Below are 14,725 nucleotides of genomic sequence, written 5' to 3'. Positions count from 1 at the left end.
ATCGCAAGTGACTGCAGCGCGAGAGTTATACGTGGATACCTTTCGAGATGAAAACGTTGGCTCGAACCTGCATAGCTAGTGCTCGGGCGAGTCGATACACGTATCAGAAAAGCGACTTGCTACAAGGATGACGGCTACAATTGTAGCCCGATTGTTGCATGTCAAGAGGACGGGCGATGACCATTGAAACTGTCTTTCCGATACTCACGGCGGTATTTATGGCAAGATGATTAACACCATGCAAAGTTCGGTGAAAGGTTACATCAAGAGCTGGGTTGCAAAGCTGAAACTTGGGGGAACTGACGGAAGGGCATCTTTTCGTCAATTCTGGGGTCAGTGACACCAGTTTTGGTAGCTGCGGTTTTGTGAGAGAAAATTTATTTTGTCTCTCGTATCTACTACAGTAAATCCATATTATAGAACCTCTCCGTGGCGCAACTAGTAACTTAGGCAACTAAGGCTAATGTATAGTGGGTCTCCAAGGGTTAGGAGTATAAAGATCTTACCCGAAGTCCATCTTAAGGCGCTGTTGGGCTAACGATCCAACAGTGCTGATGGAAAATTTTTGATTGTTGCAGCAGAACAAAGAGAGAGTGACGTGCCCCTCATCGGAAAGGGGGGAGCAACAGTCAAAAACAAAACAGAAGTAATTGGTGGTTCGGAGGTATGTGTGATCGTGCACCCAGGTTCTGGTGGCACTTGGTTATGTCACTTATGTCAAGCGACGTTTAACACCGGTAAAGATTATAAGCTACACCTCGCCAGAACGCACCAGCTTTTCCATATCTCCTACAAGTGTAATGCATGCCCTTTCGCAAATGAGATCATGCGAAGCGTAGGGGTCCACATGCGGTACTGTAAGGGCGAGAAGGAGGAAACGGAGAAACGGATGGAATGAGTCGCTGCCAGAGAAAACGACGTTCGCCTGGTCGGATAAGGAGCTGAGGGAACTCGCAGAGAAAGAGATCTCTCTGCCACCCGAAAGGGCGGTGAACTTGGCTCTCATTGAAGAATTGGAGAACGCACGGACTCTGTACGCCATTCAGAAAATTCGTCAGGGTACAAGATACAGGGGTATCTTACAGGAAATGAGGCTGCAAAACGTACGATGTGGGGGGGGGCGGACCATGCTGGAGCAGACGGTGAGGATGTCAGCCAAGAGCATAGTGACTCTGGATTAACGGCCTCTGTTTCAATTGCGATCGGTAACATCCTGATCGACGTGGAAATTGACGAGGAGGTCGAAATTAACATCTCGACTGACGAAAATTTCGTCGACGCGCCGGTTTTACCGGCTGATATTGAGGTGGGAGCGGACTTGGGAAGACAGGATGCGGAGATTTATCTCGCTTCACTGCGTCAAGCCGACCACACAAGCGAAACCGGGAGGTTAATCTTTGCGTATTGCGGGGAGGAAACCACCTGGGAAGTAGCTAAAAAGGCGGTGTTCAAGCGATCGAGTACTGCCAGAAGTTATAGACAACCGAGGAAGGTGCAAACCCGTGGGCCCCCCGAGGGCGCCAAAATCAACAGAAACCTTTGAATACATAGAGAGTATAGCTTCCTACAAAGAAGCTATAGAGAAAGAAAGAAGGAAACTGTTGACAAGGTGCTCAAAGGGACGTTCACGAGTACACCTGAGGAAGTTATTATCCCTGAGTTGGAGGAAGTACAACAGATGTACGTTGACAAGTTAGAGGTTATACCTTGGCTAGATACTACTCCGAAAAGACCAACAGACGAGGTGTTTAGTCAGGAATCATACGGTTGCATCAAGATCAGCGAAGTAAAGGATGCACTTAGAGCAAGCAAAAAAGACTCGGAAGCGGGTCCGGACGGCTTGCTACTACGGGACGTGATAAAGGTGAGTCCACTCTTATTGTGTGACATCTTTAACAAATGGTACTTACACGGAATCCCCGTAGAAGAGAATAGATGTCGCACAATACTCTTATTTAAGAGTGGCGATCGACATCTAGCATCCAACTACCGACCTGTGACGATCGGCAGTATGCTAAATAGACTTTACGCCAAAATCTGGGAAAGGTGGATTAGAAAGAATCTGCGTCATCATGTGAGACAGAAAGCATTTGTCCCTGTTGACAGATGCTTCGAGAATGTAAAAACCATCCAATACATTCTCTAGTCTTACAGGAAGCGCAGATTAGAGCACAACGTCGTATTTATCGATCTCGCAAAGGCCTTTGACACGGTCCTGCACGAGTCGATAGAAAAAGCGTTGTGCCGAAAAGGTGTTCCGCCTGGTGTAATAAAAGTAGTTCAAAGCTTATATGCGGGAGCTGTCATGACTATATCTGTGGGGAAAACAAAGACCAGAGATATACATATTAATTCTGGAGTCAAGCAGGGTTGTCCCCTGTCACCCCTCTTGTTCAACCTTGTGTTGGACGAGTTGGCGGAGAGATTGGAGGCATCTAGCTGCGGATTAGAACTTAACAGACACGTCGTCTCCTCCCTCGCCTTCGCTGATGACTTTGTGTTGTTGGCGAAGGACGCGGTGGAGATGAACGCTTTGTTGAGAGTGTGTGGTACATTCTTTGGAGAGAAGGGGCTCTCTGTAAATCCAGAAAAATGCCAATCGCTGCGAGTACTTCCCGTAAAGGGTAAAGGAAAGCGGTCAATGCAGGTCCTAACAAGACCGCATAGATGGTGGAAAGTGAACAACACGGATGTTGAAATCCCATCTATGTCATATGATCAGCTAGGTAAATATCTAGGTAAATATGTAGTGATTGACCCAACTAGTAGAGAAGTGCTTCCGACTGAGGAATGGAAGTCTTGGCTAACCAGGTTAGCAAGATGCAGACTCAAACCCGAGCAAAAAGTGAAGACCCTAAGGGACGTAGTTTGTTCTAGGAAGAATTACGTACTTCGAATGTCGGATTCCGGCATTTGCGAGCTTCAGCGGCGGACACGACTTGTGAGGAATTGGGTCAAAGACATTTTACATCTTCCCACATGGTGCAGTAGTGACTGGATGCATCTAAGGGCGGGTCTGGGTATCTCGGTCTTCTCGAAGGGCATCGTCATTCAACGTTTGAGAGCCTCTGAAAAGATGGCACTGTCAGAGGACGGGGTGGTCCGCGTGGTGGGTGCAGGGCTGGAACGGAAGAACGGAGTCTTGTGGAATACAGCAGGTCTACAGGAGATAGACCTGTCGGCTGCGAGGGAATGCTGTGAAGTCAGAAAGGCTGATAACCTTGGTAAAACTACCAATAGCTCGGCTCTAAAGACTATCGCGGCCTCGAACTCAGTCAGCCGAACCTTAATGATGGATACAAACTTGAAGTCAGGCAACAAGATTCTGATTTGGAAGGCCATGTCCGGTTCCATACCCACAAAGATCAACCAGTCCCGAGGCATGCCTAATGAAGCTCTCAAAAAATGTCGGAGGTGCGGAATTACAGCAGTAACGGATTGTTACATCTTGGCTGGATGTCATACAAGCGGGGATGCGTTCTCCTGGCGTCACAATCTGCTTTGCAGTAAACTCGCCAAAGAGCTTAAACTCAGCGGCGGGCCAAGCAGGCGGGTTTGGCGCGAGAGAGCGTGCTTCGCTAATGGCAGGCACTACAAACCCAACATCGATGTAAAAGATGACAGTGTAATAACTGTCATCGACATGACGTGTCCATACGAGCGGTCGGCGGATTACTTCGGCTCGCGCTAGGATGAGAAAGTTGCTAAATACGAGCCACTCAAGCGCGACTTGACTTGGACTCGAGAAATCGAGGGTTCGTCCGACGGCGTTGAGAGGGTTGAAGTCATCGGAATTGCTATAGGGGCGATCGGAACGATCACGAGTAGGACCCTCCAGAAGCTAAAGCAGCTGAAGTTGGCTAAGATCGCAAGATCACTACAAATGATCGCAACTTAATGCAGCGCGAGAGTCATACGTGGACATCTTTCGAGATGAAAACATTGGCTTTAGCTTGCATAGCTAGTGCTTGGGTTAGTCGATACATGTATCAGAAAAGCGACTTGCTGCAAGGATGACGGCTACAATAGTAGCCCGATGGTTACATGTCAAGGGGACGGGCGATGACCAATGAAACTGTCTTTCCGATACTCGCGGCGGTATTCGTGGCAAGATGATTAACACCATGCAATGTTCGGTGAAGGGTTACATTAAGAGCTGGGCTTAAACATTTGGGAAACGAATTTAACGGCCAGTCACGGCGCGTCTGGACCGCTGGTGAGTCTCATTTTAAACAATGTCAATTACTCTACTTTCGACGGTGGACCTTGGTCCATTTTGATTGGCCAACTTTCTCACCGTTGATCCATGATGAGGTAGAGAAACGTCCTGCGCGAGTCACTTTCGGAAGACGAATCTCCGCAGCTGAAAGGTAAAGGAATTGACGGTTGGGCACCACCAGGAGTGGAGCCTGTGGCTCGCATCACTGCGTCAAGTCGACCACACAAGCGAATACGGGAGGTCAATCCTGGCATATTGCAGGGAGGAAACCAGCTTGGAAGTAGCAAAAAAAGGCGGTATTCAAGCGATCGAGTACCGCGAGAAGGTATAGACAACCGAAAAATGTGCAATTTTGCGGACCTCCTGAGGGCGCCAAAATCAACAGAATCCTTCGCATACGGAGAGAGCATAGCTACTTCAAAGAAGCTATAGAGAAAGAAAAGAGACTGTTGACAATGTGCTCAACGGGACGTTATTGAGTACACCTGAGGAAGCTATTGTACGAATTGGAGGAAGTACAGCAGTTGTATGTTGACAAGCTAGAGATAATATCTCGGCTTAATACTACTACGAGACGACCGATAGACGAGTTGTTTAGCCTGGGAGCGTATGGCCGCATCACGACTAGTGAGGTAAAGGATGCAGTTAAGGCGAGCAAAAAAGACTCGGCAGTAGGTCCAGACGGCTTGTTACTACGGGACGTGCAAAAGGTGAGCCCACTGTTATTGTGTAACATCTTTAACAAGTGGTACTTACACGGAATCCCCATTGAAGTAAATAGATGATGTTGAACAATACTCTTATATAAGAGTGCCGATCGTTATCTAGCGTCTTTCTACAGACCTGTGACGATCGGAAATATGCTCAACAGGCATTACGCCAAAATCTGGGAAAGACGGATCAGAAAGAATCTGTGTCACCCTGTAAGACGGAAAGCATTCATCCCTGGGGATGGGTGCTTCGAGAATATTAAAACCATTTAGTACATTTTTTAGTCTTACAGAAAATGCAGATCATAGCTTCATGTTGTATTTATTGATAATGGAAAGGCCTTTGATACGGTCTTGCACGAACCGAGAGAAAAGGCGTTGTGCCGAAAAGGTGTTCCGCCCGGTGAAATAGGAGTAGTTCAAAGCATTTACGCGGGAGCTGTAACGAATATATCTGTGAGGGAAACGAAAAATCGGGGATATACATATTAACTCTAGAGTCAAGCAGTGATGCCCCCATTTCGCCGCTCCTGTTCTACCTTATCTTTGACGTGCAGGGGGAGAGACTGGAGGCAACTGGCTGCGGTTTAGAACTGAATGTACACGTCGTCTCCTTTCTCGCTTTCGCTGATGACTTTTTGCAATAGGATAAGGACGCGGTGGAGATGAACGGTTTGCTAAGAGTGTGTTGGAAATTCTTTGGAGAGAAGGGACTCTTTGTAAACCCAGGAAGGTTTCAATAGCTGCGAGTACTTCCCCGTAAAGGATAAAGGAAAGCGTTCAATGGAGATCCTCAAGACCACATAGATGGTGGTAAGTGAACAACACGGACGTTGAAATCCCATCTACGTCATTTAATCAGCTAGGTAAATGTATGGGTGTAGCAATTGGTCCGACTGGTAGACTGGTGCTTCCGAGAGAAGTATGGAAGACTTGCCAAACAAGGTTAGCACGATGCAGGCTCAAGCCCGAGTAGAGGATGAATACCCTGAAGGACCTAATTTATTCTAGAATGAATTACGCACTTAGAATGTCGGGTTTCTGCATTTGTGAGCTTCGGCGGTGGACACGATATGTGAGGAATCGGGTCAACGATATCTTACATCTACCCACATGGTGCAGTAGTGACTGGATGCTTTTAAGGGCGGGTCTGGGTATCCCGGACATTTTGAAGGCATTCGTCATTCATTACCTAGGAGCCTCTGAAAAGATGACTATGTCGGAGGACGGGGTGGTCTGAGTAGCGGATGCAGGGCAGGCTCAGAAAATCAGAGTATTATGGCATAGAGTAGGTCTACAATGGATGTTACCTTTTTGCAATTCTTACACCCTTAAATTCATAAGAATCTTAGAGAATAACTTTGCCCACGAAGTTTCTTTACGTTCTTGTTTACGGCGGTTGTTTATATGGTAAATGTTGAGAAATCAAAGAGCAAATTTTTTCAATGTACGAGTTTGATAGAAATGAACAGAAGATAAAGAAAAGAGTGGCACTGAATGCGTTGTGTTTACATGCACAAAGAACGAAATCGTTCTCAATGTGCACAGAGTTGGATTCAAAAAAGTGTCCTAAGATTATAAAGTGTACTTTGATAAAAGTTCTTAATTTTCCTGAAGAACATTTTAACGTGTTATAAATACGAAAATTTTTATTAAACAATCGCACTTCCAGATAAAATTTTTCAATTTTATTGTCTCAAATATATTACATTACATTCTAATAAAAAGTAAATTCACCAGTAGATATACTACGGAATTTACCTTTATATTGAAAAAATATTTGCTAATGTAACAATAAGGCGTTTGTATTTCTAATTCAAATTCAAGCAACTATTTTGTTGTAAAGCTTTGCATTCTCTCTAACAATTATTATCAAATGACTTAAATCATTTATGCTTCAGAGTTTTAGATTTATATAGCGTCCATCTCTGTAACTGATTTTTTCCCATCCTTTGTCAAAATTGCATAAAAATTGCATAAACTTTTCGAATTATAGAGAGATTAATGGTTATTAAATGTTATATATCCAATAAATATATTCCTTTTTTACTTATGATGAGTTGAATTGTAAATATAATAACATATATGTATTGTCTAAAAAATACATAAAAGGCATTTATTATCAAGTTGATTCCCAGTCCATTATTAGTTCCCAGCCCTTTTACTATATTACAGAGATAACCCATCGAGTGTTGTTGGTGTCGGGTCGTCGTTGTAAAATTGTTGATTTGATAATAGTATCTTAATGTTTGAAATTATAAACCAGCACCAAGACTTTCAAGTTATTTTCAATATTGCTTCATAGATACATATGATAATTATATCAATTAAGACGCAATAGATTTCGCAGAATTTCTCCACATCTTTAATACAAATCCTTTATAAAATAAGAACAAAGACACTAAACAAAAACTTTAAATACATCTGTTGGAGAATCCAGGGAAAAAATGCATAAATTTGATTAGAAGGTGAAGTCGAAATAAGATATTTATATAAAGATGCAAACAGTTTTTTTGTAAACAGATTTTTTGTAGCCTAGTGACACATTTTAATCTTAATTTTCTTTTCATAAAGTTCTATTTAGTAATTATCTGTTAAAATATAGTAGTATATTAACAGCAAGTATTTTTAAGCTTGTATCCCTAATTTACTGACATATATCCCTTCTTCTAATAAAATGTAAAAGTATTCAAGTATATCTTAATCATTGCAATGAGAGGTAAATATAATTAAATTAAAAATCGCTTATATTCCTATTTTTTCAAAAATGGTATAAAATACGACTTTGTATGCGACACCTATTGAGACTAGCAAAGACCTCAAAATTGCTTTACATACTATGTACTTACATAGGAACCCCCCCCCCCCCCTCTTACCCTACAATATGATGCTTCTTAAAAACAAAAATTTGTCCCGCCCTAATACACATGGGTCTTCTTTAAGAAAGCTTCAGGAAAAGTCTGAGAGCTACAAACTTCACTTAAAGACTTGATAATTCATTCACATAATTACCTATCTGGCCAACACAAGAGTTGTGATACAAATTTTTAAACAAGCAACACAATACTAAGAATAGATTCAAGACAGATGGTTATTTTCTCATTAACAATTGACCAAATTAGATTCTACGTCATGACGATAAGTTATTGCTCTGCTAACAGGATGCCTTTTAGAAGAGCGTAGCCCTTATCCTCCTCCGGGCTTACGATGCCCTCAACTTTACCATGTTACCATGATAACTGACTTAATGAGAACCCTCATATCATATCTTATATTCATGAGCTTATTTTCTATATATAGATTTCAGGTCACGTAGGACCTATCATTAAGTATCACTACAGCTAACAGTAGACAAAAATCTACTAACTACGTAAATAATTGGGTGCCTTTTTTATGTGCTTTCAGATTTCGATCTTGTTTTCTGGCTATTTTTTCATTACTTTTATTCGGGCTTTTATTAAAAGGCTTTTTTTTACTCACTCTTTTATTATATGTTATTGTTTAGGCTTCTTCCGGTATTTTTCGGGCTTAATTATTTTCCTGATTTATATGAAAACTTTAATAAGAAAAAATGAAAAACAAAAACCAAAGTACGAAAGGAAATTTTAAAATTCTGGAAATGCATATGCTGCAAAAAATGGATTTTAGTTTTAAGTAAAGTAAACAAAATTTTAATCAATAATACAAAAAAAAAAACGAACAAAACCAGGTCCTACTCGACTTTCTCTCACCCCACCCACATTTTTGTTTTTTAAACTATTGACTTTATTTTGATAATACAAGTTAATCCGGCGCAATTGCAGTTTCTTCCCCCCCCCCCCCCCCCCCCCGCTTTTTTTTTTTTTATATATATATATAATTGATTCTGATAGAAAACTTTATGCTGATTCAGAAAAATATAAAAACATAGACCTGTTAATCAACGGAAAGTGCTCTAATTCGAAGTCAAAGTTGCTAATTACCGTTACATTGTGCAATAAACAGACCTGGTTTCCATCAGCCTTTGCATTATTGTTTTAAAGTATTATAACGAAAGTGTTATAACGAAATGAAATTAATGGAAGATTTCACAACAAGAAGTGCGCACACTACAAGAAGTGCGGTGCTTAACCGGTTAACAAACCATATTTCCTGGAAATCAGAATTCATGGTGTCAGGTCGTTAACAAGAAAACAAAACTCTTTCCAGGGCACCTGCCGACGTCTCCAAGTTCAGTTAGGGTTCGGTTAACCTTTCTCTCTTTCAATCTTCAAAGTTCTCAATTGATTATTTGCTGCTGCCCCCAACAACTGCATTTGAAACCCAGACTCACGCCAAAGGCTGCGTCCATGCTCTTCTAGCTGTCAAGGCTTCGCCATTTGCCTTGACGGCCGAGTATATGTGGTTTCTGACTTCCATAGCCACCGTCCCACTGTCTTTATTAACCAATAATTTTAGGGAGGTGTGATAAGCGTTGGTTTAGGCGCCTTATCTCGGCGTTCGGCTCGTCCCGTATCACCAAATCTGCTTACAAAAGTTTGCCCACTAGGAATTCTAACTCTGCTTACCAATGTAAAGTTTGAGAATTTCTTAGCATTGTTTTAACCCTTAGGCTTTTATTAATTCGTTTAACCTGATAAAACTGTTCCTAGTTCCACCAATCTTAAGGGAACCAGCTACAAGATGGTTTGATTAGTCTTTCGTCCCTACACTCATATTTGACCATCAAATTCACATCAGAATCACTACGAGCCTCCACCAGCGTTTCCTTTGGCTTTGCCCCAAAAAAGTATAGTTCAACATCTTTTGGATCCCAATAGATGTGCACTTACTCAGACCGTTCTAAGGGTACACTTGTCTGTGTATCAACAGGGGTTGCGTGAAATCTACTACTGCCTAAAAATCTCGACATGAGGTTTGCGCTCCTCTGGTCAAGCAATCTTCGGCTGTGTTCGAACGCACTGCTGGTGTTCGAACTTTAGCAGTTTTTGAAACCAGTGTCTCTGTTTGATAAGCGAGAGGGACAAAATGGACCAGTATCAAAAGAAGCGCGTGCTGCGAAGCGCCTCTATCGAACCTGAGATCGTTGATCGCTGATCGAGTTATAACCCCAACCGAACCTGTGGCTGCCGATCTGAATCTCGACAACCCATTGCTATTTCCATGCGCTTACTTTTTAACGGTTTCACTTAATACTAATTTTCTTTTTCAAGTACTTTTCATCTTTCCCTCATGGTACTTGTTCGCTATCAGTCTTGTGCCAATAATCAGCTTTAGAAGGAATTTACCTTCCATTTTGGGCTGCATTCCCAAACAACCAGACTGATAGAGAGCGCATCGTCGTTGTTTCTCAACGCCTCACACAGGATTGTCACTTCTGCGATGTGCCGTTTAAAGTAACTTGTGTGTTGATTGTCCGCTTTGAAGCTACTTCATTAGACTCCGATTCGCCGTTGCAAGGGACGGAGATTTTGTGTTTGAGCTCTTCCAGCTTTACTCACCGTTACTAGGGTTATCTTTGTTAGTTTGTATTATGTCATATAAGTTATTTATAATAAAAGTTATTAGTTTGCTTAAATTCAGTGAATAATCTAGCCTGATCTGAAGTCAAAGTGTGGATTATTTTGCTCCTTTGCGTGAGTGAGGGAAAGAGAGCGAGAGCTCTTGACAGTTTTCCTATTCAATGTGGGATCTGAATAGACAGAAACGAGTTGAGCGTGCCAATTAAATGAACGCGTTGCTACACCACTTCTTCCGTCCACGACGAAGCTTCCCAGTTAACCATCCCAACTGGGTCCAAGCTGGGATTGACTGGGATTGAGCTAGGATTACTGGGATTGGGTTCCGGCTGGAATTTGTTCTGGGTGCCAGATTGGTCCCATACGGTGTAAAAATAACACCGTAAATAAAATCTGGGTTTTTACTGAGACTGGCATGGGATTTCGTAGATTTTTAGAATTTACGACTGGTTTGAAGATGGGACGCGTGGCTTAATGGTAGCGTGTATTTTCTAATTAAAGCAGTTGTTTGGCATCGTTTTTAATAAAAAGTTTTATTGAAATAAAACTGGAAAATTCTTTTAAAATGTAACGCGGCTTGATTTAGATTGAATGTATACTTGCATTTGGAGTAAATATACAGCTATTCACGAAAGTTTAAACGATTGCAGAGTTTTCAAATCTAATCTTCCGTTTTTCTTGAATAAAAATCTAATGGAAATAGATATCAAAATAAATATTTTTCCAATTTGGTAAATAGGTTATTTGTTAATAGAATAAAAAAAAAAGTAGGTTTTGACTCATTACCGTTTACTCAGAAATTTCATTAAAAGGTAGGTGATACAAATTAAGAGGTTTCACAAAAGTTTAAACGATTTTATTTAGGATCAATTATTTGCTATTTAATTGATAATTCCGAATTTATCAATTAATTAGCAAATAATTGAGTAGTTTTTCAATCAAAAAATTCATCACAACATCATCAGGCAGCTTTTAATTCATTAAAAATCAACTTAAAATATTGTGAATTTCAAATTAATTTCAATTGCGTGCAAATGGGTCGAAAATCAGTTTCTAGTGACATCAAATGGCAAGTTACTGGTATGGCGCGGACAAAAAATCAAACAAACGTTCAAATAGGCAAAATACTTAACATTTCTGAATATTGCGTTAGAAAAACCATCAAAACCTGGGAGCTTACCAAGGACGTCTCCGACATGCCGCGTACTTGGAGACCATCCAAACTAAGCAACCGTGACAAAAATGGTATATTCAGAATGAGCAGAGAAAACCCCAGACTCAGCTACAAAAAGCTAGCACAAATCTTCAATGAGACAAAAAAACAATCCAAAAGTTAGCAGAGAGCTCGTGAGACGAACATTGTCGGACAAAGGTATTGGAACGTACATAGCTGCTAAAAAACCTATTCTTTCAATCACGGATAAACGTAAACGACGAGTGTGGTCCAAAGAAAGGCTGGACTGGTCTGTATAACAGTGGGCAAAAGTTATTTGGAGTGATGAAGCTAACTTTCAAGTTGTAAACCGCAAGGGAAGAATCTATGTCAAAAGATTTGCAACTGAGAAATATTCAGACAGGTTTTTGCAACATCATCGACAAGGCGGTGGAGGTTCGGTTGGCATCTGGGGATGTTTTTCTCGCAAAGGTATAGGCTTCTGTGAGCTGTATGAAGGCCGAATTAATCAATACACCAACAAGAACACATTGGAAACGTGTTTAGCTCCATCAGTCAGACATTTGTATGGCAGAAGCAAGCAATTCATCTTTCAACAAGACGGAGCTTCAGCTCCTACAGCACACTCAATCAAAGAATATTTTTTGAAAAAAAAGTTCAATGTGATGCCCTGGTGCCCTAGATCACCAGATCTCAACCCAATCGAAAATATTTGGTCTTGGATCGACAATCAACTTACATACCATGAAATTCAATCAACTCAGCACTTAAAGCAACTTTTAAATGAGTACTGGCTTAAGGTACCTTGCGTGATGTGCATGAAATTAGTTGAATCAATGCATAAACGAGTTTATCTTTGCTATAAAAACAAAGGAGGACACTTCAAATATTAATTTCGCTTTTTTTTTTCATTTTTTGTTCGAATGTTGCAATTCGTTTAAACTTTTGCGCTTCTTATTTTTCCGATAAGAATTTTTGTAATAGCTTTTTTCTAACTAAATATTAAAAATTTTATAACATGTTCATATTCATTTTAAAGCTAATTACTTTTTCTTTAATAAATAAAAAAAATTAAGTCGATATGATTTTACAGTTTTTCTTTATTAAACAAAAACCAAACATACTTGATAAAAACTCTGCAATCGTTTAAACTTCCGTGAATAGCTGTATAAATGATAATATATTAATTATATTACAAATACTGTAACTGATATTATAAGTTATAATATAAGGTTTTATATGAAAAAATGTTTAAATTTTTTATATTGTGAATTATTTGTAAATAATATTAAGTAATGACAAAAATTATTAGGTGTTTTAACGTTTTACTTTATTTCTCTGTAATAATAACAAAAATTATCACATTTTGTTTAAATATAATTATTTATTTAATACATTTTTAAAATATTTTGAAATAAAATATAAATTTAGAATATAACGTCATATAATGGATTGTTTATTGCCTTCTTCATATTATTATCGCACTAAGCGTAGAAAAATAAACACTGCTGTATCTAAACTATCAGAAGATCAACATAAATTCGAAAACCAAGTTTAGGTTAAATGTTATCAAAATGACTCAAGCTAAAATGATCAAGAATATAGCTGCAATGATCCAGAAAGTGTTTATAACACACATAAAATTATTACAACGACAACAAATCATCAAAACAATTTTATCTATGAATTTGCAACATTTAATAAAAGCATGAATGTAAAGACTCAGATCCATGCAAGTGCAATAAACACAGTAAATAGCTGTTGTTTAGACAAAAATGAATGTTGTGCTTGTGTATCAAATACAATTGATGAAGATTGTGGTGATTGTGATTTAACTTTTTTTTCTGAAAGTAATGACTCCAATTTAACTCGTTTCAATGAAAACTTAGCAAATTGGGCAGTTTCTTTTAATATTTTACAAAATGCAACTACACATTTACTGTAGATTTTGAAACCACTTGTTTCAAGCGTACCAAAAAATGCCTTGAGTCTCCATCATACTCAAAGATAAATTGATCTAAAAAATGTTGCAGGAGGTGAATACTTTTATTTTGGCATTAAATATTGGATATCAAAGTTTTTAATAATGCTTCCTAATAATCCAGAGTTAAAGGAACTTAAGTTGCATATTAACATTGATGGCATAACAATTTTTAAAAGTTCTAAATCATGTATTTGGCCAAATCTTGGTAGGTTTAAGGAAGTTTCAGATTATGTTTTCCCAATTGCCATATTTTGCATTAATAGCTAACCTAATCCAGTAACTGATTATTTGAAAGACTTTGTTGCAGAAATGAAATATCTAGAAAAGTCACCATTTGAGGATAATAAAGGTCTCAAATTTATCGTAAAACTAGATGCATAAATATGTGATGCCCTTGCAAGAGCATTTTTAAAGTGTATTAAATCTCATACTGCATATCATAGCTGTGAGCGATGATTAGAAAAAGATCAATCGTTTGGAAAAATTACTCTTCCTAATTTATCAGCTCCACTTAGAACTGACCAAAGTTTTCAAAGGTACATTGCCAAATGATGTTTATTTAAACTTCTTGGATTAATCTGTTGCTGTACGTATTCATTAAGTCCATCGCTTTGTGAAAATTATTCTGATTATGTTAAAAAGCTGCTAACATATTTTGTTGCTCCATTTTGTAAATTGTATGGTAAAATCATTGCGTTTATAATAATCACCCTTTAATTCATTTGCCAGATGATGTTAATCGTTACGGTGCTCTGGATCCAGTCTCTTCTTTTCCATATGAAAGTTATCCTGGAAGATTAAAAAAGCTTGTGCGGCGACCTCACTTTTGTGTTTTCAAATTGTGAGAAATATTTTTGAAGGACATTTGAATCCCACTAATCAAGTTTGTAAAAAAAAAATAAGCGTTTTTGAAAAACTTCACACTGAAGGTCTAGTTTCTATATCATATCGTCATTGTTTGCAATTTAAACAGTATAAAAGTTTTTTGCTTCGATTAATGATTGTTTTAATGTAAACGGTAAAGCTGGTGTTATAAGGAATTTTTAACAAGTTCCAAATGGCGAATGCAATGAAGCCTTTATTATTTTTTAAAAATATAAACTTTTACAACAATTTTTTACAAATCTAATGAACTCTGAC

At 39.1% G+C, this 14,725-nt stretch overlaps 1 pseudogene; it reads left to right on the top strand.

Annotated features, from left to right (window-relative positions):
* The first annotated feature begins 13,166 nt into the window (after positions 1-13,166).
* On the top strand, positions 13,167-14,714 carry LOC149879196 (uncharacterized; annotated as a pseudogene).
* The last annotated feature ends 11 nt before the right edge of the window (positions 14,715-14,725 follow it).

The sequence above is a fragment of the Hydra viridissima genome, unplaced genomic scaffold (assembly GCF_058129835.1).
Source record: "Hydra viridissima isolate aposymbiotic clone 2 unplaced genomic scaffold, HvirCarnegie_v1 scaffold_14, whole genome shotgun sequence".
Classification (NCBI taxonomy): Eukaryota; Metazoa; Cnidaria; class Hydrozoa; order Anthoathecata; family Hydridae; genus Hydra; species Hydra viridissima.
This window is presented reverse-complemented; position numbering and strand designations above follow the sequence as displayed.